We start from the raw sequence: 27,185 nt of genomic DNA, 5'->3' as shown, positions 1-27,185 counted from the left end.
ATTATTTCCTCATGTAATTTGTTTTCAAATTTATTGATCCTAAAACTTGAATATTTAATTGCATCCAGGTTGTTAGATTGTATGCCTATTTATCTATAAGGTGTGCATAATTGCTAATATACATCCTGGTCCACAATATGAGAGCTGCAATGATTTTTGCCTGTGCCTATCTCTGCAATAGATCTCCTGCATTATCAGAGAGAGAGAGAAAGAATGGATTTGGCATTCGAGCTGAGCTCCAGGCACCCACGCAACAATGCAGCATATATACTTCAAAGAGTACTAGCCAGCAAGCCAGAAAGGTCCCCAAGCACTCCCTGGCCTGCTTCTCTGTGGGTGTTTCCATTTGGTTGTTCTTCATTCCCTACCCCCACCTCTCTCCTACTTAAAGTTCACCTTTATTACAAATCACGTCCTTTACAAGTAATCATCAGTCTTCCTCTGAATTTCTTTTGGAAAATTAGGGGAGAAATCAGAAGTCATTTGCAGCAAGTAGTCTCCTTATTCTTAATTTTTAATTTATTAATTTAATTAATTTTAAAAAGGCACTTTGGAGATTATATTTGTTGTCCATGCACGTGTGTTTATTTGCGTGCCTATATTGGGAGGCCAGGTCACCACAGGAAGTGCAAGATATCTTGAGCTATAAGAGAGGTAATAATTAAAAGAAATTTCAAGTGTTATTTCCTATCAATTGACTAAATTCTATGAATGGTCAGCATATCAAAACATCAAGAAAAGCAAACAGCTTCCTCTCAGTTCTGTTCTTCAGCCCAAGCAAACCTATCTGACAGATCTTGAATGTTTGTTTAATTTCATCCAATATTCTTAGATTTTTACCTAATTCTGGATGTTGGGAAGAACAAGGGCTTAGGATTTTGTTTGTAAGATGGCTGGCAGGAAAGTCTCCAATGCTAAACTTCCTAGGCTGGGAGCAGCACGTGTAAACAGAATCAGAAAGAGATACATAAATACATACATACATGTACGTATACATGGATAGATATGTGTGTGTGTACTTAGATACATACATAGGTATATACATAGATACATGTATGTATATGGAGGGATAGATACATGCATAGATATACACACACATAGATACATAGATACATACCTCCATATATATAGAAATAAATACATGCCTAAATACCTACTTGTATACATATATACATAGACAAAAACTAATGAAATTAAGTAGATTACTGGAAAGGACAAAATATTTTAATTTTTGAAAGGGCAAGATAAAACTCTCATTATTTCCAAATACATTTACTTTAATAATATATTTTATAGTTTATAGTTATATAGTTTATTGTTTTATAGTTATATAATATATAACTATATATTATATATGATAGTATATAATTTATATACTATATATACATTTATATATAATATATAAATAACTATATATGTATTATATAGTTATTTATAGTTATATAATATCCCCCTACCACTAAAAAATGCTACCCAGGAGTTAATAAACAGGAGAGTAACACATATACCTCTAGAAGCAACCTATAAATGTGTAAGTATTGTATAATTTTTCTTTGGAATGTTACATTTTTATTGCATATTAGTCAATTTTTCTATCAGATTATTCCTGGTTGCCTAAGGACTATTACTATTTAATATTCAGTTAGTATTTTGGAAGATACGGAAATCCTTCTCTTCTCTCCACTGGATTTCAGAAGTCTTCCTGGAAGAGGAGGGTTTTCTCCCACACTTCATGCCTCAAAGCAAAGAGCTCCAGGGCAAGGGAGAAAAAAAAAAAGGAGTATTTGTTTGAAGCAATCTGACTCTTCATTCCTTTTTTTTAAATCTAGTCAATAAGGGTCCTTTCATCTCCCTCATCATAAGAATAACATTTGTCCTATGACACGCGTACTATTGATGCAATTATCTAAGGCAATGATAATAAAATATACATGCACTAATATTATTCATTGCACCCAAATTTGGGGCCTGAAATCAAGCAAGCAGTTTCAGATTCTCCATTTTACTGAGTTAGAAGTTTATTTAAGAAATCTGCCACAGTACACATTAATAACATGGGGGGCATGCCTTAGGCTCTCTGACTCCATTGTATTCACTTAATCATCTATAACAAACTCAGCTCAGAGATCCCAAGATGGTGAGAAATATCCCACATTCCTTACTTGCGCATGTATAAAGCTTCCCACTTTCGTCCTCTCCCTTCGCCTCTGCCCTCTATGAGTCAGTCACTTCATATTGTATACTTGGGTGATTAGTTGATTTGGGGTTAAGGTTGGAGCTCAGTACAACTGTGTGAGCATTCACTGCCTTCAACTGACGTGTGCTGGCCGCCTGCCCACGTCCATATTGACAGGCATCCTCTTACTTTCAGATTGGTGTTCGTTTGCTGATGACACGCAGGAGGTGGATCATGACCTTTTCTCTTATCTGGACAGCTCTTAGCGTCACAAACAGTTTTTTTGCTGCAGGGTGTTATTACAACGGGTGATAGAACAAAGAATGAAAAGATGAGAACAGTCAATGTATGAAATGTTCTTTATTAGACACCCTCGAGGGCCGAAGGTGGGAGAGGTCTAATATAGAGGTGTTGCCTTTCTTCTTAGAATAACAAATTTTATAGACATCACACACATCTACAACGCATGCTCTAATGACTCATGATTTGAAAATTAAGGGTTACTCACTTTCCCCCTTCTTCACAGGTCTACCAGCTCTGCCTTCATTGGAACCAGTTTATATAAATAGAAAGGAAAACCAAGTAATTGCATTTATTATACTCATCATAGTTAAAACAAGATTCATTATAATTAGATGCAGCATGTTGATGAGTAACATTTAATAGAGTTCATTTCCCCTATACTTGAAGAGTGTACAAGTTCAGCTTTGTGGGATTTATTTAGGGCAAAGGTATTAGAAACATAAGCAAATTATAGCTAGTCTGGGTTGCACCCCTCTTTGCCTCACAAGCCCTGTATCTGAATTCAGGGCGCTCACAGTAAGGAAATCCAGACATTTTAAGAGAAAAACCCTGAACTTAGATTTTAACAGACATTTTTTATTATTATTTTCGATGCAGCTCTAAAGGAAAATATTGAATCTAAATAGGGTAGGTTAAAATTGAAACTAAAATTTCCCAGATAACTGGATTTATGCTGGGATTATTTAGCTTAGGCCAATATTCTCAATGATAAGAAGTTAAAATGAAGAGATATGAAATAGCCATAAGGAAAGCTACAGAGCAAGAAGCTATGTTAACTAAATGATGCTGATACTAGGAGTCAACATTGAGATATCTGCCCCATAATATCTCTGTGACATTAATTATTCTAAACTAGTCATTTCTATTGACTTTGTTTCCTCCTGTGAATAACAAATCCCTCCCCTGTTTTTATGTTCCAGGTCCTAATAAAAATGTGTGATAATGTAAAAATCAACCAAATCCTGTTTTTAGAAATCTCATTTTTAAGTTGTTGAGATACAAAATACTATCCGAAAACACTAACTTCTTTTATTTTGTTTGGTTCCCTTAAATAAAAGTTGTGCAATTGGATTGTTTTTCCTTCACATTTTGTTTAAGATAAAATCCCCTTTGGCTTAAAAACATATACCAGATGTCAAAAGCACTTGAAAATAGAGATTTAAAATGGAAACATGATACAACCTTAACCCTAATGGTCCCAGCAGAGCTTGGCCAATAATAAGAAGTAGTAAAAAAAAATCTGAAATTCCGATGAGTACTGTTTTTGCATTTCTATATCACATTTCTACTAAGTATCCCAAACACTATGTAAGCATTAAGCATTAAGTTCTTACATTTCTGTAGGAATAATGCGGTTGTTGTTGTTTTAAAAAACCTCTGAACGAGTGATCATCTTTGGAGATCACATGGAGAGAAAGTATTCCCGAGAGGTGTTGGCCCTAGAGTTACGCCACTAGAGTACACATCCCCTGGTCTCGATATAGCACTCCCGCAACCCCTGCCTAAGAACCATGGAAATGGACAGAAATTTAGAAGTATGAAGCAAAAAGGGTGAGACTAATTAGCATCCCAATTCATTTATTTACTAACTTACAACTGAAGAAGAACAGCTATTCCTTCCAGTCTAGCATTTGTTTAATGGGAATTTTCTATTCACCATCATCCACATATTTCTGCTGCACTTTGAACTATTGCTCAAAATTATGACCCTAAAGCAAATCTTGACACTGTTCTGAATCACTAAAGCAGGACCATATTACATTCATCAGTATCCCATGTATCATGAATTTCCCTGTATTTACAATTCTTCCTTAATTGGTCACAAGTGAGATGCATAGTTACTGGCCCATTAACCAGAGACTCTGATTAGCCGAAAATATCCATTTCTCTGATGATGCTGAATAAAGAGATGGCACAAGTCAACTGGGATGACTAAGGAGAAGACTAAATCATAATCTGGGTGAATCAGGAAAACACCATTTTTCTCATGAATCATCCATTTTTCTGGGGCCATGTAGACCAACCCAAAGATGAAAAATAGGAGGACTGAATCTTGTCAATAAAATAAAGCCCATGGGACAGTCCCAATAGCTGCACCAATTGGTCATGATCCATCTCACTGGAGCTGTTTACCAGCCAGATATGTTTAGAATGTTTGTTTTTATGACATAAATCCTCACTTACTTTCATGATTATATAGTGGGCTTGAATATTGTTTCCCCAAATCCTGTCTACCCAGAAGCTCAGAATGTGACTGTATTTGGAAATAGAATCTTTGAAGATGCATTAAATGAGGCCAGACTGGATTAGAGTGGGCCCTAAATTCAAAGACTAATGACATTATAAGGTGAGGAGAAAGACCCAGACACACAGAGAGAAAGAATGCCATGTGAGGTCAGAGGAAGAGCTTGAAGGGATGCACCTCAAGCCAAGGAACACCAAGGATTGCAGGCAGCCCCCAGAAGCTAGGATAGAGGCACTGGCATGTTTCTCTCCCAAAGCCTACAAAAGAAACCAACCCTGAAGATGCCTTGATTTTCATATTGCTGGCCTTCTGAACCATGAAAAATAAATTTTTTGTTTTGAGTCACCTACTGTGTGGCAATTTATTATAGCAGCCCCAGGAAACTAATACAGACTACATCCTCATTATTACCATCATTAATCAGAGCTAATATTTACTGGGCCTTCTGTGCCAGGCTATACTATATGCTTTTTGCATAGTATCTTATCTAATCCATATAATAACTGATGGAGAAAAAAGGCAATTATTATTATTCCCACTTTCATGTGAGCAAACTGACTCTTAAAAACCTCCAAGTTTCCCACAGAAAGGAAAAGAGCTGAGACCCAGTTCTCTCCAAGATCAGTATTCCTCTAGCAGTCACACTTTCAGAAAATAAAAATGATAGTAAGTATTTTCATGTTTAAAAAACTTGAAAAATATTTAGCCCGTGGCCAGTATAAATGTAACCCAACCTCCTCTACCTATGCCCCTGTTCCAGCACAATCATAACTAAAATTTCCATGATGAGCCAAATGTACTTTGGTATTTTCAGCATTGCCCCCCTAATGTAATTCATAAACCACAGAAGTGGACATTTTGGCAAACTTTCCAACATGAAATGAAATAAAAAGGGATTTTTTTGCTTAATTGTTTACCAGAAGACTATATCCTTCTGTTTAGTAAATTAGAATTTGACTGTGCTTATGGACCCAGTTCTTTTCTCCAAGGGGAAATGGGCAAGTCATTTTACATACTGAAGGAGAAAAGTCTCATCTCTTTGCCTTCCTCTTCTTAGGCATCATGATCCAGCATACTACTGTTATTTTTATGCATAGGATTGGCAGCACAGCCCCAGAGGGGAATGATGCTGTCATTTTCAAGATTTTCATTTCACTAACCTTGGAATGACCTAATGTGTCTTTTTCTGGCAGCCATTCAACCTCACTTCAGCTGAAAGCAGCCTTTAGAGAAATGGTAGAAACATTTGTTCAACATTCAACAAACATTTATTGAGCACCTATTATATATAACCTGAGTATAGTTTAGGACTATGACATACACATAAATAACTATATGACACATGTAGAAATAAAAGCTAGGCAAATAAACTATTGTATATGTTCAGAGGAAGGCATGGTTGGGGATGACCATGAAACAGCTTCATGGAAGAAGGGAGAGTAAGAGCTTAGTCTTGGTGACTGTATATGACCTGGCCCTCTGGGATAGGAGGAAACGTAGGTGAGGGATAAAGACCTACAAAAAGGGAAAGAGATTTCTTGATATTCCTCCTCCCTGCAGTGAAGGGCATGGGTGAGTCCTATAAGACTAGACAATAGTTCCTTGTACCCAAGGATTTAGCCTCAATAAACTCTATGTCCATCAGAGCCTAGCATAAAGAAGCCACCCTCTCCTTCTCCCTGGGTCTCTCTCAGAGACAGAGAAAGGAAGAGAGAGAGAAATATAGATTTAAATATTCAGTGTGTGGACTAATGACCTAAACAAATGAACACTTTATGCTACAAAAAGAAAAAAAATCTCATCTCTTTCAAAAGCCAAAGAAGGAAATATGGCTTTTGGAACTAAGGTACAACCAGGTCCCCAGCATTGTTCAGAATCCATGAAGGCCAGTAGAGAGTTATATACCCCTTTCCTCATCAATTCATTCTCAAAGGCTTGCCAACCAAATGAGAGCTTCTCCCTGAAATAGTTCAGAGGACAGGGGCCATATGGGAGTGGAGAAAAGAGCAGTTATTGGGATAACAAGGCCACAGAAAATATAGGGAAAGGAGCAGGTGAAGTCTGCCTTGTCTGGAAAAATTGCCTGGCTGTGGAAATCTGACCTGTGGAAATCTGACCTGTGCAAAAAGGAAACAGGACAGAACTTTTAAGTCAGTTTCCAAGAACAAGTCTATTTTTAGGCAATGCTTTCTTTTAGCAACCTCCAAGTGCAAAGAAGTACTTAGAATTCCTCATAACAAATAAATATAGGTTTCTAAAAGTTTATACTGTTACATGATTTTTTTTTTTTTCAGATAAAACTCTCAATGTGGGCAGAAGAAACACTTAATCCCATATCCAGGTGTGTTCACAGTGGTGAAAGAATAACTAATGAGAATAAGTAAGAGCCTTCTTTGCTGGGGGAAACCTTAATGCCTTGTTCTACATAGCTAAATCAAGTGACCCAGTTCATTTCTTCTCTTGAGTTAATCTCCAGCTCATACCAGACTGTATGATTACCCATTACAGCACTCATATTAAAGTACCTCCAGGGAGTTTCTGATCTGTAGCTCCAGAACCACCTGGCAATTGGATGAGAAATCCCATGCACATCTGATACCACTTCAAACTCAGAAAAATCATGGGCAATAGATCAGGTCCAATAAAGACAGTGCTCTAGCCAGGACCAGGGACCCTGCTTTTCCACAGGCAACTTGAGCCAGGGTAAGCAAAGGGTTTGAACCTCCCAGATTATCAGAAGGGACCTATGTCTCATGATCTATCCTTCAAAAAATTGTTCTCCCAATCCAAAGTTAAGATATCTGGAAAGGCAGTTGTGAGGTAAACAGAACATAAACCAAGAGCCAAGGGTCCTGTTAGTCCTTGAGCTACAGCTTCTTGGAAAATGGCTCTGCCATTTCTCAGTAATAATGAGGACAAAGGAAATCAACATCTTGCTATGTGCTAGGCAACCTGCTAGGGGTTCCCCATGCTTTATTCTCCCTAAGCATCAGTTTTCCCATGCATAAAATGGAGTGTGATGCTGCCTCTGCTTATTTCTCAGAGAGCTTTTTTTCATTTTAAAGGAGGTTTGTAAACATGAGGGAAAATATATGTTGTATTTGATGTGGGATGTATACGTGGCCTGACAATGAAGTCAGGAGTGTCCTTCCAGCAAATTCTAAACCACGCCCAAGTCAAAGAGAACCAAAGAATCATTCCCCCAATGTCTTTCCTAACAGCGATTATAAATGCTTAAAATATCACCTGGTATAACAACTTAAAACATTGAGTCTGTTCTTAAAAGAGGAAAATGGACTCACCTTTACAGACACATATAGATATTGAAAAGATGAATCAGGATTAGAGAAGAGCCTATGCCTTGCCCCTTCCTTCCTTCCTTGTTCTTTTGCACTTTCTTTCTGTCTTTTTCCCTGTAATCGCCATCACCATCACCAGAGGTGGCTTAAAGCTAGCCTTCTAGCTGTCCTCTAGGCTCAATCCCAATCTCACAGGAAACCTAAACTCTTATGGTAATGATGAACATATAACATGTCAAGCACAATGCCACTACATACATTCTCATTTGCCCCCTAAAAACTCTGTGAAGCACTCACCATTATCCCCAGTTTACAGACAATGAAAATGAGACAAAGAGAGTTTAAGAAACTTGCTTAAGACCACAGAGCTACTATGACAGAGCAGGAATTTGATCTAGGCCAATGTGAAAGAAAAATCTATGTCCTTCCCCATGCCACACTGCCTCCAGGATTCTTACTTCACCATCACGTAGCTAAGCTTATGTTTCTATGTTGGTAAAACTGCAACCCCAAATGCCAAGTAATCTACCAGGAAGGCCTGTGACGACATTTAAGTTCATTAGTTGTGTGCAATGAAACAAAGGTCTTCCTTCAGAGCTGTGGGAGCTGGCTCTCAGTGGTGACTTCTGAAGTTGCGCTTGTGTCCTCTTTGACACAAAGAATGTGTGCAAAGGGAGGACAAGGAAGGAGAAGCCAGCCACCTCTGCATGCATTCTAGCAGTATCCCAGTCTCAAGCCTACACTCTAACTATACCAAGTTTCTTCCCTGGGTCTTCTATACTCTACAGGGATTACACATGAGCTGTTCCTTTCTCCCTTAGAAAGGGAGTTTCCAAAGGAAACTTCCAAAGGAGTTTGTGGAAAGACTGAAGAAATGTCTCAAGCCCAAAGGAAAATGGAGGAACACATAAGCAACAAAAATAAGACATACCCTGGAGGCTACAGAGCGTGTTTACAAAAGGTATGATTCACTTCATCACATGGATGCTGGGCCAATCCATGATCTGGACACTGCTCAGTCCATGGTTTCAAATGAGTTTTAGGACTTATATCCCCAGCACTGCTGTCCTCCTAAGCCTGTGCCTGGAACAGGTATGCAACACTTTGCATGGATCTTATATAGGACCCAACTTGTCACTTCCCTCCTGCCAAGCCAACATGATCCCCAGATTCCCTATAGTGGGTCCCCAGATTCCATTTTAATGAACACACACCAGAGAAAGAATAAGAAGGCCAAATTTGGTCCCAACCTAACTTTACTACTCTCGTTTGCTCTGTATCATTATCCAAAATCATTTAACCTACCTGAGTATGGATTTCTTTGTCTAAGGAATGGGTATAATATTATCTGTCATGATTATTTCTCAGGATTATTGTGAAAGTTCTTAATAACATTAAAGGAGTTCTTATACAAAATATTATTATTTGAAGTAAAGGCAGCTTTCAATAACTTTATAGTTGTCCTGAATTGATCACTTTCATTTCCAGATATTGTCATTTGAAAAAAAAAAAAATTCTAAGAACATGACACAACCACATATGCTTCCCCAACTGATTATATCCATGCTCATATTATGAATCAACTTGAACAAAATAAAAGCTACATGCAACCAAGAGGATTGTCTACTGGACTGATACAGAGTCCCATAAAGAATTCTTTTGCTTCTATGATATATTGAGCTTCCATAATCTTACTCTAAACATGTGACTCTCAAGAAGTGGTCAAGAAGTTGCAACTTTTAAATAAAGATTCATGACCAAATACTAGGTTTGAGATACGATGTTCAAGTTACATCTTTAAAAACTGAGGTTATTTAAAGGATTTACAATAAGTTGGGTAAAGATTTAGAAAGAAAAAACAAAATGCAGAATCACATAACAATTTTGTGAATATGTACTACATGCATCTAGAATTTATCCCCAAAGGAGTAGCTGACCAAAAGTCTTGCCGTAAAGATGAAGCTCACATCCATAAGGCCCAATAGTCACAAAAGAACTATAGATTCAAGCCTGGTTATTTATTTCTTGAAGTAATACACACACTATTGGTATGAACTTGCCATATTGGTAAAGGAAATGTCATATTGCTTTATTTTTGTAAGCCAGACCTCAAATCTGGCTTTAATTCCCCACTCTCTACAGTAGAGAGAAATACAACCTCAATCATTATTGGTGTTCTTTCTTCAAACACTCTATGGGATTAAGGGAAAATACAGGGCTTTCGTGGCACCAAAAAACAGGTGCAGAGCTTCTAATCCTGGTCTGTGATAATCATTACTGAGGTTTCATTGTCCAAGACCACAGAGACAATTTAAAGGCAGTAAGCTCACCTTCTTCTGTGCCAATGAGGACACACAGACTGCCCACCACAAAAAGCCATAGCTAAGTCTTAGAGTTCAATAATCACCCACATTCTGCCTACCTCACAACATCAAGGTAGTATGCATGGGAAAGCCTGCTTCACTTGCAATGCTTCATGGGAGTAGGGCATTACTCCTTGCTGCACACGCATGCATGTACACACATACACACATGAACACACAAACATGTCCTTGATTAAACCACTGCTTTCCCTCCATCTCTTGGAGCTCATTCTCTTCTAGAATACTCTAACTTCACTGGCAAAGTAGCCTTGACATCTGCAACATAAGACTTGGTTATTTGGCAGGTGGTGGTATCCTTCCTTGAGTCTTCTCCAGCAATGAGAATGAAATCGAAATTAATACTAATATCACCTTCTTGTCATGTATGCAAACCACCTACTCCAGAGTGTGGTATCTAAAAGAATACTCAAAAATCCCATTCCATCAACCACGACAATTCCAAGCTTTTTGCACTAGGAATAAGGCTCCCAGTCTAATGGTAGAAACAAATAAAAGAATAAATGCGATTGAGGTGTTATGAAAAATAATCAACAGTCTATAAGATTCAGGTACCACTACTTAGGAGAGGCAGGTCATCCCTATGAGGCCAAACATTTCCACCTCTGCTCATCAAGTCTTAAATGCTGAGTTGCTAGAACTTGGGGAGGCTTGGGAAAGGTAGTATAGGGCAACGGGGGCCTTCTGGGGGCTTGGGCTGTAGCTATTTGTCAACCAGAATATAAACAGTTGAATATTTTTACAACTGTAGAGCCATAACAATGCCTATCAGCTATCAGACCTGATTAAATAAAAAAATTATTGCTATGTCAGAGGATGTTAGGAGTGCTCAGAAACTATTTAGCATGAAGCTTTGAGTCCTAGACCTTGTCAGCCAGACAAATTCAGAAAGGGTTTCAAATAAAGGGAATAGCATGGGCAAAACCACAGAGACTCAAGGGAGCAAGGTAGAGTTTTAGCTAAGAATGCGAGAGTAGGGGCACCTGGGTGGCTCAGTGGGTTAAGCCGCTGCCTTCGGCTCAGGTCATGATCTCAGAGTCCTGGGATCGAGCCCCACATCGGGCTCTCTGCTTAGCAGGGAGCCTGCTTCCTCCTCTCTCTCTGCCTGCCTCTCTGCCTGCTTGTGATCTCTCTCTGTCAAATAAAAAATAAATAAATAAAAATAAATCTTAAAAAAAAAAGCATGCGAGAGTAATAAGTCTTATAATCATTATCATTGATAGAAAGACAGAAAAATTACCACTCTTGAATAGGTAAGTGGTAAGTAGTTGTGTGGCTTTTGTGTGGCTTTTCTGAAAGTCCAGACTGGTCATATCGCTGAGGCACTGGGCCTTCCCATGCCTGCTCTTACTCTGGCCTGCATCCTCAGTCTAGCCACAAACAACCCCTGCATGAGTTCCCTGTTATCCCCACTCAGGCAGGAACCCAGAACCCTCTCCTTCAATGGAGCAGCTTCCACAAACAAAAAAGTCTTCCCCTGGCAGCTTTGTGAACAAGCGCCCGTGGGTAAACTGGCCTCAAGGAAAAATGACTCCAGGGGCTGCCAATTTAGAGAAACTGCCCGCAAGAGACCCTATGAATGGAGGACCACTTACCCATCAGCGATCAGGCAACTAGCCAGCAGAGATGAAAGAGGGGACAAGAGCACCACCATTTGGATCAGTATAACTGATCAATGTAACCAAAAAGTGACCGCCAGAATGGGGGGAAAGTGCTCAATTTGGACAAATGAATTGCCTTTGAAGAGTGACTAACATCAGACGGGAATTCAGGTTGGTTATGAAGATGCCACACAACTGATCAAATTGACTTTTTGCTGGTTGTGCCAACGGACATGGCCCTCAAGACAAATACACTCTGTTCCTTTGACCAATGTGAGTCTCAAGAGTTCTGTAAAGTGTTGATTTGGTTGGCAAACTTTAAGACAAAAATCTTTAATACCGTGGTCAAAGACATGGAGATTATCAAATCATTTCCTTCTGTAGAGGAACCAACATGAAGCTCAGAGAGGCAGAGTGATTTGCACAGTCACACAGCTCCTTAAGTAACAGAGCCAGGATTAACTTTGGAACCTCTGGTTTCTAAGTCCAGGGCCATTTTCCTTACTCCCAGGCAAAGCTGTGGACTACAGTTTTAAAGAGGTTCCCATGACTTTTGCAGGGCAGACAAATTTGCCCCCATGAAGTATCCTAAGTGGGGTTCTCCCACCTAGATAAAGACAGGACCAGTGAAATCCCAACGCATCAAGAAGCACAGGATGAACCACTAAACACATGCCCAAAGCCTTAGTAGAGGCACCAAGCTGAACCCCTGGAAGCCATTCATTTTAATTTCAACATCATTCTCCATAGCATTCTAGTCCTAAGTACACAAAAAAAGGCACTCTGAGTTCCTTCGATCTGAAGCTTCTAAAACAAGTGGAGATGCCTGCAAATCCACCTTGAGACAGGGGCTCAAAGAGCAGGCATTCTGTAGGTTACCCCCCCCACACACACACACACACGCCCCACGCTTTGTGTATGGATTTCTGCACAGACACACAGGCGCTTATCCACCTGCAGCGCTTGTTCCCGCCGTGTCACGTGGCAACGCCTAGGGGGCGCTCCCGACGTGCTCGGCAGCCCCGGATGATCGCAGCTTCAGCAGAACAACCCAACAACAGAGCAGAGGTTTTTCCGCTTTTTAATTTACTTCAGCGTTTTAGAGTAAAGGAGGGTCACAATCCCAAAGGAGACATACAAAAACCGCCTTGCTTACTGAGGCGGAGAAATATTTAAAATATATGTATTATTGGATTACTTCCTCTCTGCCTCCCTGCAAAATCAGTTGTTTTTCTTTTTTTAATCTGCCCTAAAAGTCCAGAGTTTGTTCCTATCCCTTTCTATGGCATATGGCAAGCTTTAACAATAACAGAGTAACGTTGTCTCCTGATTAAAATGGCTGGTTGAAACGACCTGCTTTTATTCGTGCTACAACTTGCCCTGTAACATAATGACCAGCTTTAAATCCATCAAAGTGGAGTACAGAGTGCGATTGCAAAGGTTCAGACATGGAAATCCAGTAAATTTTATCTGCTGTTCAGCCGAGGAATGTTCCGGAGTAGAGCTCAGGCCTGCCGAGTTTAGATGATCAATTCCTCAATTCCTAATCAGTCATCCTAGGGACATGCATCTACCTTCATCTCCAATTCATTCCCAAAATGCTTTCCCGAGGCGTGGGCGAGGTACGGGGCTTCAGGAAGCTTAAAGGAGAACTTCAATTTTAACATTTAAAATTATCATTGCCATGTCTAAGAAGAAAAAAATCACATTTTAAAAAATAAGGCAAGAAGAAACTCAAATAACTGAATTTATAGATATTATCTAGTGACTTGACAATATCTAGGCAGAATTGATAAGTGACTATTATGGCTAACATTAAAACGTGTATGTGCGTGTATGTGTGTACCCATACATACATATAGCCTTCCACATCCAGCAATCAGGGTTTTGTTTTGTTTTGTTTATGTGTATGTTTGCCTATGTGAACAATTCTAGGGAAGATAATCTTGCACACAAAGCAAACGGCCCTGCCCCCATTGTGAAAGAAGCAGATCCCCTGAGATTAGGGAAGAAGGAATTGCTTATGGTCAGCAGAGGCTTGGAGAACAATGGAGACCCCAGCTAAAGGCACAGCAGCAGCAGCCTGCTAGGATGGGTGGGGGACTGACCACATGGCCATTGCAAACTAGATGGCATTGTCAGTGTCACCAGAAGTGACTAAAAGAGCTCAAATTAGCAATTGTTATGATTAGCAGGTGGTTTAAGAGATATGAGGCCCGTGAAGTGACTCAGGCTATGGGGGAGGCGGGATGGACACCAGAATGCTTTTCAATTTTTCCTATAGCAAAAAATAAAGAGTTTTAGAAGCAGTTTCTTACTTGCATATAAGAATAATTGCAGATTCATTTAAGGAAAAATGGAGATGTCTAAGATACAAAGTAGTCTCCAAGAGAAGAAAATGAAAATGTCCAGTTTTAAAAAATAATTTTGTGATACTCTTACATAAGCATTATAGATAAATGTTAATAAATGTACAATTTAAATGCTATCAAATATCAGTAGACAGGAAAAAATCTTGATACCTCTTGATTTTGTTAAAAACCACCTTAACTCAATTTGTCCTTTTATATAGTGCCTAGCTAAAAGATATTTTGGACAATTCAACAATATTTAATGAATTACCTCTTTTTAACTTAGCACTTATTTACTTCTCAACTTCTCATAGTTTTTCACAAACCGATTACTTCTTACATAGATACAAGCTGAGGGTTTTATATCCTGCCTCCCTAGTTCATGAATCAGAATATAAGCAAACATTTAACAGACTACTTTTTTATTCTTTCTTTTTAAAAATATTTGGTAATAAATCTAAATCATGAGTGACTTGCTGTGAAAGGTACCTCTAGGAATCTTCAGAGCAGAACTGTCAGGTATGGATGGCCTGTCTGTCTGCCTTTTTTCTTGTTGCTGCCCTCAGATGTATTCCTGATACTAGATTAATGTTCAGGTAAATTTTTGGCCAAATGGCCAGGATTTCTCTTTCATAGTTGCCAAAAGCCATAAGGCGTGTGTAACAGAGACTGAAGACTGGCTTGGGGACATGACATTATTTTCCCTAGGTCATCTTTCTATAGGTTCTGCAGCTTAAAGATGGCACCTGCTTAGTGGATTTAGACAGAGAGAATAATTGCACCAAAACTCATTCCAATATATGCCTGGGAAAAAAAAAACTGGAGGATTGATTTGTGAGAGGGTACTTTGCTATGCAAGTCCATAAAACTTCATGGAACAAAAAAAGACCATTCCAATGAGAGGACCTAGAACTTAGAATCAACTCATATTGGAATCTGTTAGGTTTGGTGGATTTTTACTGCACTGAAAACATGAGATCTCCAGGCAGGTGAAATGAGGAAAGAGGCCATTATCTAGCAAATTAAGGTACGAAAATACTCTACCAGTTAGGCCATTACTAAATTATATTTGGCTTTTTGCAAAAGTAAATATACCCACAAAATTATCATGACTGTCTCATTTTTTCCAAAAAAAAACTTGGCCTGTGTAAGCCTATCTTTGGATCCAAATATTCAGACATAGGTCTTACCAAGTGAAACCCCAGTAATTCAGTGCCTGTGATTTGGGACTCTTTCTTAGGTATCTGAAGAAAGGATTTTTATTTCATGCACATGCCTCTAAAACTAAAATAACTCATTATAAATTTATAAAATATGTAAGCAAGAAGCTATTTTCACAAACCACAATGGGAAACCTGCCTCGTTCCTTCATAGCTTCACCTCACCTACCATGCAACCAACGGGTCCCTGCACATTTCGTAGTAATTTGAGCACATTTTTTAAAGAATCTAGATCACTTACATAAACACATGTCTCAGCTTGCCTTTTCCAAACAGCTATTCTGGTCAGCCCAAATTCACTGAGGAATGACTTGGTAACCTCCCAATTGATTCACTTCAATCATGGCTTAAGAAGAGTTAGATAGCCAAAAGCCAGCCAGCTCTCATTCCTACCCCGAATCATCTTATCAGTAATGAAATGAGGCCTGCAGGAGTGAGCTGGCCCATCTAGCTCCTGGTGCTGCCAGACCAAAATGGATTTTATCTCCAGGAGAATTCATGGGCACATGGATCTGGCCTCAGTGGCACACCTGGCGTGATCTCTGATGTTCATCCTCATTCTCTGTTGTATTGATTTCTATCCAAATGGTCAAACCTGAACAAGCCTTTTAAAATGTGAAATAATAGGCTGCTTGCATCCCGCAGGAAACTAGACCATCGGCCACAACTGGAATAATTTTCCAGCAAAGTTGATGCATTTGTACCTCACCTGACTGAACAGAAATTAACCCCCATTCGCAAGACTGACCCCACACAACCCACTCGACCTGCTGCACTTAAACATATTTATTTGATATGTTATTCACATATTGTTGCTATGCACTTAGGTATTCAGACTCTTGTATGCAGTCAACCAAGAGACCCAGTTATTTGTCCTTTTCATTCGTACTGTGTTGGTGAGAAAAAATGTAATACAGTTTTCAGAGAGGTAGAGTCTCTCATTACTAAAATGAAGAGGAGCAATGTCTTAGATCTAATTCCCAAACAGTCCCAGTAAATAAGAAAGGGAGAGCCTAATAGGTGATGGGGATTAAGGAGGGCACTTGTCGTGATGAGCACCAGGTCTGTATGGAAGTGTTGAATGACTATATTGTATACCTGAAACTAATATAACACTGTATACTAACTAACTGGAATTAAAATGAAAACTTTTTGAAAATTTAAAAATAAAAAATAGAAATACCAAAAAAAAAAGGAAAGCCCAAATTCCTAGTGTTTTTTTTGCTGATTTAAATGCACAGAGATTCAAAACAGATGTGAACATGAGTGCTTCTTTTCAAAGATGCACCTACAAATGTTTGCACAATATAGTTACAGATTTTAAACATAATCTATATCCAAGAATTCTCTGTCTGTTTTGCTTTTAGCATCAGTTAGCTTAAACAAATGATAAACTTTCTTGATTTTATATTTATGTAATATTTTGTTCATATTACTTCTATAATTAGAGCTTTCAAATAAAATGAGTATGCAGTCCAAAATTAAACAAATAAATACACTGAAAAGAATGATATTGCGGTTACACTGCCCATCTCCCAAGCCTAACACTCAGGGATGTAAGCGTAATTATCCCTAGCTTGGCTTCATTGCAATATTTGATCAGTGCCATAAGAATCATTCAGTACCATAGACAGAAACAGCACAAAATAAATATCTAAAGATTGAACATGATACTTACTTCAATTGTACACACATGATGAGAGAAAGCTCAAGTTCATGGTTAAGGAACACAATGAAAAAAAAATTCTCTGATTCCCAGGGTTAATTGATTGTGTACTACACTAAGGATTTCTGTTTATGTTACAATTTTAAGTCTACAGAAGCTTTGTTGCATTGTCTTTAAATTGAAAATGAAAAAACATAGCAAATTTAAAATCCATCTTATTTTAACTATGGTAAAATCTCTTGTTCCCATACGTAACCTTGAAAAGAGTTCTGAAAACAATAAAACAACAAAATAATAAATTAAACAAATAAAAGCAAACAATTCATGAACTTGTTAAGGAGTCTTTCCCACTGCTCATGTTACGGTCTTCATACACATATAATACATAAATAATACAGCTATATACATACGCTAATAATATTCTTAAGAATAAATTTGTGTGTAAGAAAAACATTATGCCTGATTGCTGATATTTATATATAAAAACACTTTCTATGAAATTACTAACAAAATAATTTAATAGATTTGTGGAAATTCAAAACTGTTAAAATTTATTTCAGATATAAACCAAAAGACAACCTTGATTCATGCTTTAATTGCACAAATATCATTATATCCCACATATAATATGATTGCCTAAATGCTGGGAATTAAATTTGGCCACTGCTTCAAGGAACTCTGAATCTAATGAAGAATAGATAAGGAAGGGAAAGGAATAGAAGCAAGCACGTATTGAATGCATGGCATTGCCAAACACTGAGCTATGAACTTTACATACATTATATCGGTAGATATTATTACGGTCATTTTTAAATACAAGGAAAGTGAGTTTCGCCAAGGTTAAGTATCTTTTCCAGATCATTCAGCTAATAAGTTATAGAATCAGAATTCAAGCTCTTTCTAATTCCAAAGCCTATTCTCTTGTGTCACTACTCAAGTCTGCCCCAGAGGGAGAGGTGAACAATTCTAAAGGGCAAAATGCAGGAAGGTTCCACAAAGCAGTTGGCATTTTAGTCCGAACTATTTTACAAATCATTTAGAGAGTGTAAAACTATGCTTATTTCTCAAGATACTTTATATTTACAACTTGTCAGTGAGCCTGTTTGTAATGGTCCCTTGCCTTTTCTTCCTAAAGAAAGGAATTTGTGACAAGGATAATCCAAAATAAAACATAATCTGCAAGTCTTTTATGTTTACATTTTGGGCAACAACTCCAATAGTACATTCCTACTAGTCATGTAGCCAGGGCTATCAAAATGAGTTTGCATCCCAGCAGCACAGAATATTGATGACAGAAATTGGCCTAGGGCTACTGAGTCACCTAATGACAGCAGCTTTAATTTAAAATATGTTGTGGGTAATAGACCAAGTGGATAATCCACTTGTGGATAATTGAGAGTATATCTGTGCCCACAGTTTAAGATCTAGGTATTTCATAGAGGTCCTATAACATAACATGTCATAAAATAACCTGTTCCCAATGCACTAGTATCCATAAAATCAATAGGGTTTTGCAAGCCATGCATATGATAGATAGTATGAAATGTAATTAGTATTGGAAAATTGCTGTAAAATCTCAAGCTCTTTCTACTTAAATGACCAAGATGTGTTCCACTGGGGCTCCTTTTTTTAAAGCAACCTAGTGAACAGAGGCTGAAAAGATTAAATAATTAGAGTTATGCTGGTTTTTAAGCAAATGAAGCCTGTTGTTTCTGTACACAGAACACAAAATTTTATCACTACAACAAAACACTACTTTGATGGCACTTTCTAAAATGAGGTGAAAAGCAGGATTTAACAGCCCTTGGGCAGAAATTTTTGTATCCTATATCTGACCTGCCAGGAATAAATTATCTGAGGCTAACATCCCTTAGGCTAAGAGTTTATAAAGGAAAACAGCCCCCCACCCCTGCCAAAGCCTTAAATCTGAAGTAATACCATGAGACACCATAATTTAGGTTCTTTGTTCTAAACAGAAATATTCATAATAAGGCACACAAACACACATACGTTGGATCTCAAAGATGCTTGGAGAGAGAGAGAGAGAATAAATGCAGTTTTTCTTTCTTTCTTTTTAACCTTATCTGTGCATTCCTGGGTCGCACAAGCATTGTGCTGACTCTGGATGAAAACACCCCTTTGATGGAGGATACATGCTGAAAGGGAGAATTCTGAATTATGTTCTCTAAATTATCCAAGGCTTGGAGAGCAAGTATTGATTTTGAAAATGACTGAGCCAGACCTCGTACTGCAGAGCCCCCTCCCCGCGCCCCAAAGCACAACGAGAGATCTTGGGCGCTGTGCAGCCGCCACGAGGCCCTGGGCTGGCATTGTTTCAAAAAATCAGAAAGTCATCCATCAACCATACAGTCATTGGAATAAGTACATGGTGGCTAGAGACGCATTTTATCTGCTCACATGCTCCTATTCAATGAGCTATGAGGAGAATTAGAATGATATTGGGCCGATTAACTAATGCACTCTGGGAACCATGAACTGTTAAGGTGTTTATTTTGCTGCCTCACATAAAAGAATGCAAAGTTTATCTGCATAGTTAAGCGTTCTGTTTGCTCCAGCCATAAATAACTTGGAGTGCCTCTGAGCCAGACCTCTTTTACAGAGGCAGGTTGAGGATGGGAATTTGTCCTGTAATTGTTTCCATACTTTGCAAACAATTTAGGCACAGCCTGAACTGTACTACTGTGTGCATGATGGTGTGTGAGTGTGTGTGCGGGCAGGCATATGTTCACCTGCTTGTGTATGGTTTCCTTGGAACGTTTATTGGACATTAATGGGGGGTGGGAGGGAGAATGAAGACTAAAATGATGTGCTTCATTGCACTGAGAATATGACCTAGTTTTATTTAGTCAGCCGTGGTTATGAACATATTGAGCACGACACAAATTAAGTCAGATAACACTGGGTTTTCACTTCATATGCTTCGGAGAGTATATTTTACAGAGAGTACAACTGTGTGATATTTATGCTCATTCTTACATGGTTACATCTTCAGAACAGCTTGAGACATAAAATTCCAAGTCCCTTATCCTCATACATTTTAAATCAAAACACACTTGTTCTAATTAGCAAATAAGTTCCCAGGCCTAGTAGTTATTTTAAGATATACCAGTTTAAGCAAGACACCATTTAGGGCAGGGTTTCTCAACCTTGGCACTATGGCACTGGGGCCAGAAAATTCCTTGTTGTGAGGCCACCCTGTGCATTATAGGATATTTAGCAGTATCCCTGTCTTCCACCCATTGGATGCCAGTGACATTCCCTTCCCACCTGGTAGTGACAATGAAAAACATCTCCAGATACTACCAAACGTCCCTTAGGGAGCAAAACTGATTCCAGTTGAGAACCACTGGTTAAGAATCTTTTTTTTTTTTTTTAAATAAAATTTTGAGGAAAATTTTGAATGCTTTCCTGAAGGAAAGTTACCCAAGCAGAAGACCCCCACATTCATTTGCACTGATTCCTAAGTATATTATACAGAAAAACAGTTGATGGCTCAGAGAAGGTTCAGGAACTATTAGGCTTGTTTCCACGTATCATGTTCTAATTCCATGATATAATCTTATAAAAGGCTCATTTATCTCAAAATGGAATTTTCTAAGCGATTTGTAGTATTGTTATTAAAATTTGGAGTTAGAAAACTTTCACAGTCTCTTTTGTGTCCATGTTGTTTATGATGATTTTTACAAAATGGTCTAATCCCTTGGGTTGCTGTAGCTAAAAATATTATGCTGGAATTTCTCTGAGAGAAATTCTCCTATTTTTTTTTTCCCCTTGGCCTTTTGAAAGATATGCAGTTGAGTGACGGCACTGATTTCATTATCAATTCCTCCTGAAAAAGGGCAATTTTACTGGGTCAAGGTTGAAATAAGTCACAGGATAAAAAGAAACCTAATCTACCTCTAAATCGCTCTGCAACTGAGAGTTATTATGTTAGAGACCTGTCTACACCTAACCAAAGTCAAGTCTAGAGTTGGCCTCTATCCAGTGAATTTGGGTCGTAGATTTAGCCAAATAGATAATTCACCACTCCCTGTCTCTTGCCAAAGTGGCAGAGATGGTTTGAATGATCTAGGTTAGATCATTTTTTAAGGATTTTATAAATCCACATAACTTGGAAAAGAACTTGGATGATGTTTTATATACAATTCTTTAAGAGGACATCCTAAGCTATGAATACAACCAAAGAATTTTATTGAAAAGAAGTTTGGCAAGAACTGGTTAAGCATAGTAAAATGACCTAAGTAACTACAGATTTTCTCAGAACCTTTAATATGCTAATGAGTCTTGTGATCTTTAAGGATTAAGTTTCCCTCATGATGTATTTTGGGAAATAATATGTATATATTTGGTCAAATTTCTGGTAATTTTATAAAGATAATATTTAAAGCTACTTTTCTCTGTACCACCTTAGGTCTTGGACTTTGATCCCATCACTTTTGGGAGTGATGGGAATGTATCTGTAGGTTTATGGCCTATACACCAGTGACTAACTCAGACACATCCCTCCCCCAGCCAAGTCATGAAAGGAATGTCAGGATACAAGCCTTTCCCAAGGGTCCACCAGCATCTGAACTCCACTCTGTTTCCTCTCCCTCCTAGAGAATCTTCATTTCCTCTAGGCTGGGACAAATGGGCACTGACTGATCACTTAGTCTCCTAAATCTATTATTTATGCCAGGACCTCAGCTTTTGCAACTCAAAAAACAAGAATTTGGCTTTTATTCAACTACGTCATCCCTCCTGAAGCAATAAGCCCAGGAATGCTCTGGCTGCTGCTTAGGTGGGAGGAGGGTCAGAAAATAACAGGAATTATTGAGGATAAAAAAAAATATGTTTAATATAGTATGTCAAGTATTATTCTATTGTACCTCTATTACTAAGAATATTTTACACTGTCTGATTTATACCCTGTCTGCTTCCAAAACAAGGATTTGAGATAACTTAATATAAAAACATAAATACAATGATAAAAGAATAATTAATTTGAGACCAAAAGATAAATCAAAGATCAAGTTCTATTATCTAATACTCAGAAGCATAACATTTTAATACAACCATCATCATTATCATCAACATTTCTTGAGTACTTACTATTTGACAGACTCTGCTATATGCTTTGTACTCTAAATTCATTAATGAACAAGAATTAATTACATTCTTATATTATTATCTCCATTTTACTAAGAGCACACTGAGGTTCCCAGGAGTTTAGTAGCTCAAAGATTCTCCCAACAGAAACACAATGGTTTGTTGGTACTGTGATAAACCACCCAGATCCCCTTCTGACGATAGCATACAGCCTCAGCTGCAGAAAGCAGCCTGCTTCAAGGTCAGACCTCTTCCCAGGACAGTGCCACCCTTGAATGATCAATGGAGGGTAAAGGTCTGGCCACCTTGACCCAGACATTTCTAGACAATTCTGAAGGGCCATGCTAGCTCTGGGATTCCTTATGGGTTAACAAAAGTTGGCCTCAGTGCAGCTTCTTTCTTTGGCCATTCCTATGTCCCTCCCCTCTCTTCTACAGTGTTGATCTCAAAGGCAATCCCTGTAAACATCTTGTTTGTGAAACTCTTGTCTCAGAGTCTATTTCCATGAGAATGTAACCTATTGCAGGCAGAATGAGGATTAAGCCCCAAATCTGTTTTTCTTCAAAACCCATCCTCTTAATCATTGTGCTACATACGGTGAATGTGGTATGGTAAACATATTTCTTAATGTATGAAGATGGAGCTATTTTAACAGAATAACAAATTGGTGGTCCTAACAGCTACTATATAACTTTGGTAAGCAAACTATATTCCTGTGTCAGAAGTGTACTCCCTTTAGATTCCAACATCTATCTGCTTTCCCTGTGGGACACTACCTCCTGATCAAAAGAAATAAGTTTTTCCTCCATCATACTGAAAACAAAGATAACTTACTTTGCTGAGGAACAAGTGGACACAATCGATGGTTAAAGAAACTGATTTTGGATGGAAGCCTGACAGACTAATGAAAAGCTATAATTCACTCAGGTATGGAATCCAAGGGGTCCATCTACCAAGGACCCTCCTTATCTTCTTGGCATGACAGAGTTCAGCAACAATGGACTCCAGGTCCTCAAGCACTTACCAAGGGGTGCAGATGTCAGAGCGAGGGACAGTGGATCTCACTTCCTGTGCTGTGACACCAGGTTAGATAAAGATGAGCACTTGATCTCTCAAAAGCCCTCATGGCCATCTTTCATGACAAAGGCATGCAGATTTTTTTAAAGTTTGTCTCATTTCAAGTACCATGTTAGGAGATTAAGCTGAATTCCACTGAATGAGTTGTGAATTACTTTGTGAATTTGGGCAGTGAAGGCAGCCAAAGCAGATAATTCTTGCCTATTAAGTGGATTTATCACATGTTCAATTGTGTAATTACTTTTTTAAAAAAATCCATTTTCCCAATTTTATTGTCATGAAGATACAAAGGGGACATTTTGGATAAAGAAATCATTATGTAGGTGAGGGAATAACAACTGTTCCTCTTGTAAAGTTGAGCTTCTCTATCCATTAAGTGGTTCAAAGAAAGGATCACTAACTGGAGGCTGCTAACTCCCTGCCTCTTCACGTAGAGCAAAATAGTGCTGGTCTTATGAAGAGGTGGCTAAAGAGATGACATAATTGGAGGGACAATAAGAATGCCCAGTGGATCCAGAAAACGTTTGTCACAGTGCCTGAAATCTCGCCATTAGCAAATCACTCCTTTGGTTGGATCTATGCAGCTTGTATAGCCTAATTTTCATAGATGAGAATAGTTGAGTTTGTAAAGTAACAGTTTCTAAAGTTTGTTCCCAGACAACATTTGCCCAGAATCTAATATGCTATCCTTAGGTACAGGATTCTGAGGTCAAATAAATTTAGGAAACCCTAGATCAAACAAATTCAACAGGCTTCTATCCTCAGATAGAAGGGCTGATGTGCGTTATAAATCTTGAGGCAGAGAAAAGGAAAGAGTATATAGGACCACAGACCTGTATGTGTATAGCATCTTTCAAGACTAATTGCCGTAGAACTGCTTCTTGAGAGAGATCAAGTGGTTGCCCATAGCACATAGGAAACTAGAACCTGGCTTTTCTGACCAGAGTCTAATTACTGTTCTACGAAGCTACACTACAACTCCTTATCTTGCTTTGTTAAGTCTACAGCAGAAAGGAGATGCTTAGAGATTCAAAGACTGGTGAAAAACACTCTGTTCAAAACAAAACAACAAAACCCACAGCTACCTGAGCATGAATACACTCACCAGACTGTAGTGATCACCACTCACTCTCTCAGTGCTTTGATGACAAAGTAGATGTATCAGCTAGTCAGCAGGGTAACTTCCTTCCTCCATTTTCGTATTTCATCCCTTCACAGTGGTCTACTGGTAGACAAGAGAAATGCCTGCAGCAAAAACAAGAAGAGTGGCTGAATCTGGACAGGATCACTTGAGTCTCTCCTCCTTAAAGCACACCTATGACCTTCTAAGTTCACACAAAGGACTGCAGCCTAAAGTTTTTGTGCATCTTCCAAGAGGACACATATCAGTCAAGTTAGCTGACATCACAAAAGGATAAAAATAAGATTAAATGGGGACGCCTGGGTGGCTCAGTTGGTTAAGCAGCTGTCTTCGGCTCAGGTCATGATCCCGGCGTCCTGGGATCGAGTCCCACATCGGGCTCCTTGCTCATCAGGGAGCCTGCTTCTCCCTCTGCCTCTGCCTGCCATTCTGTCTGCCTGTGCTTGCTCTCTCTCCCTCTCTCTCCCTCTCTGACAAATAAATAAATAAAATCTTAAAAAAAAAAATAAGATTAAATGGAAACATTTCAAAAGTATTAGAAACATGAGGACTATGAAAGAGAGGCAACCAATGGATGAAGTAAGCTGTATCAAAAGAAACAAGGCTCATGGAACAGAAAAGAGGTTAAAATGTACATTACAAAGAAAGATTAAGAAGACTAAAAAAAACACAAAAGCAAGAAAAAAAACCAGAGAACCAATCTGACTTTTGATATAAACATAACTTTCTAGGATAGAGAGTTCAGTGTATGAGTTCATAGCATAATAACCAGCAAACCAGCAAAATAAATTTCAACCAATCCAATGAATGAGAAAAAATGGCTATGTGAGGGAAAGTTAAAAAATAAAAATCAAGGAATGCCTAGGTGGCTCAGTCACTTATGTATCTGCCTTTGACTCAGGTCATGATCCCAAGGTCCTAGGATGAAGTCCCACATCTGGCTCCTTGCTCAGCAGGGAGGCTGCTTCTCTCTCTGCCTGCCACTCCTTCTGCTTGTACTCTCTCCTCTCTCTCTCTGATAAATAAATAAATAAAATCTTAAAAAAACAAATAAAAATCAAATTTAAAAAGCATCATAAACAGAAAACATGAAACTACATGAGCAGAATAAAAAAAAATTATTATAATAAATGAAAATGGGTTAGGCTCAGAAATCAAAAGCCAAAATCTTAAGAATATATTGTCTATAAAAGGAGTTTTTAAACATGTATGAAAAAAAGTTAAAAATAAAGTGAAAAGAATATACTAAACAAATAAAAACCAAAAGTAAACCAAAAATAGCTATTTTTGATATCAGACAAAATAGGGTTAATATGAAAAAAATTATAAAGAAGAAAACTGATCATTACATAGTAGTAGAAGAATAACATAACAGGAATATATAACAATCATGTGTAAATAGATATTCATAGCATAGCCTCAAAATAGATAAAACAATTAACAGAATCACAGAAGAAATAGATAAATTGCCGCTGTCAGGAACTAGTAGATCAAAGATGAAATAAAATGATAAATAATTTTGACCTAAATATATAAACCTTATAACCAATGGGCATAGAATAAACTTTCATTAAAAGCAAATCTCACAAAAATTGATCATGTAGTAAGTCACAATGAAATAAAATAAGGCATTTATAAAAAAAATCATACCTTAAATTTTTTTGTCTAGAAACCTAAATACATATTGTTAAATAACCCATATGATAAAGAGGAAATGACCAGGGAAATTATGAGGTACATAAAAGCATTAAACACCAAAATGTATTGCTTGCTGTTTAAGCAATTCTATGTGGGAGATTTAGAGTCTTAATTATATTTATATAGAAAGCCAGAAGGAACGAAAATTAATGAGAATCATTTAACTTAAAAACCTGAGGAAAAACACAGCAACAGAACAAACTCAAAAAAAAAGAAAAAAAAGAGAGAGAGAGAGAGAGAGAGAAAGAGAATAGTAAAGATAAGCCTAAAATCAGTGAAATAAAGAATGAAAACATTAAAGGTCATTAACAAATTTCTCAAAATGATTAATTGAAAAAACTGATAAGATGTACATGATGCTAGTGAGATCGATCAAAAGAAGAAAAAGAGAACCAAAGAGGGAGCAAATACACAAATTCAAGCATTAAAAAAGGAAACAGAAGAATATTATTAACAAATGCTTGCAAGAAAATTTGACAAACTGGATGAAATGGATAAATTTTTATAGAATTAGAAAATATCAGAGTTAATACAGGAATACATAAAATACATGAAATTGCCAATAAAGAACCTAAAATCAGCCATCAGAATCTTTCCTCTACTACCTTGTCTCCCTTATACACTACATGACTTCACTAATGTGTGGAATCTAAAAAACAAAAGAACAAGCAAGAAAACAAACAGGAACAAACTCAAAAAAACAGAGAACGAACTGGTGGTTGCCAGAGAGGAGGTGGGTGGAAGGACTGGTAAAATAGGTGAAGAGGAAAGAGATACAAACTTCTAATTAAAATAAATAAGTCTCAGTGATAAAAAGTACAGCATAGGGACAAAATAATATTTTAATAATGTTTTATAGTGATAGTAATATACTTACCATGGTAAAAATTTTGTGAAGTATAGAATTGTCAAATCACT

The 27,185-nt window shown here is 37.8% G+C and overlaps 1 long non-coding RNA gene across 2 annotated transcripts; it reads right to left on the bottom strand.

Moving 5' to 3' along the window:
• Window positions 1-539: 539 nt before the first annotated feature.
• On the bottom strand, window positions 540-27,185 carry LOC125105614 (uncharacterized). Of its 2 annotated transcripts, none has more exons than XR_007128960.1 (3): window positions 27,145-27,185; window positions 24,534-24,673; window positions 540-643 (listed from the first exon to the last, which is right to left on the bottom strand). It is a non-coding gene; the product is annotated as an uncharacterized LOC125105614 (long non-coding RNA). The 2 variants fall into 2 exon arrangements; XR_007128961.1 differs by having other exon boundaries at window positions 571-643; window positions 24,558-24,673.

This window comes from Lutra lutra, chromosome 7, assembly GCF_902655055.1.
Source record: "Lutra lutra chromosome 7, mLutLut1.2, whole genome shotgun sequence".
In the NCBI taxonomy this organism is placed as follows: Eukaryota; Metazoa; Chordata; class Mammalia; order Carnivora; family Mustelidae; genus Lutra; species Lutra lutra.
This window is presented reverse-complemented; position numbering and strand designations above follow the sequence as displayed.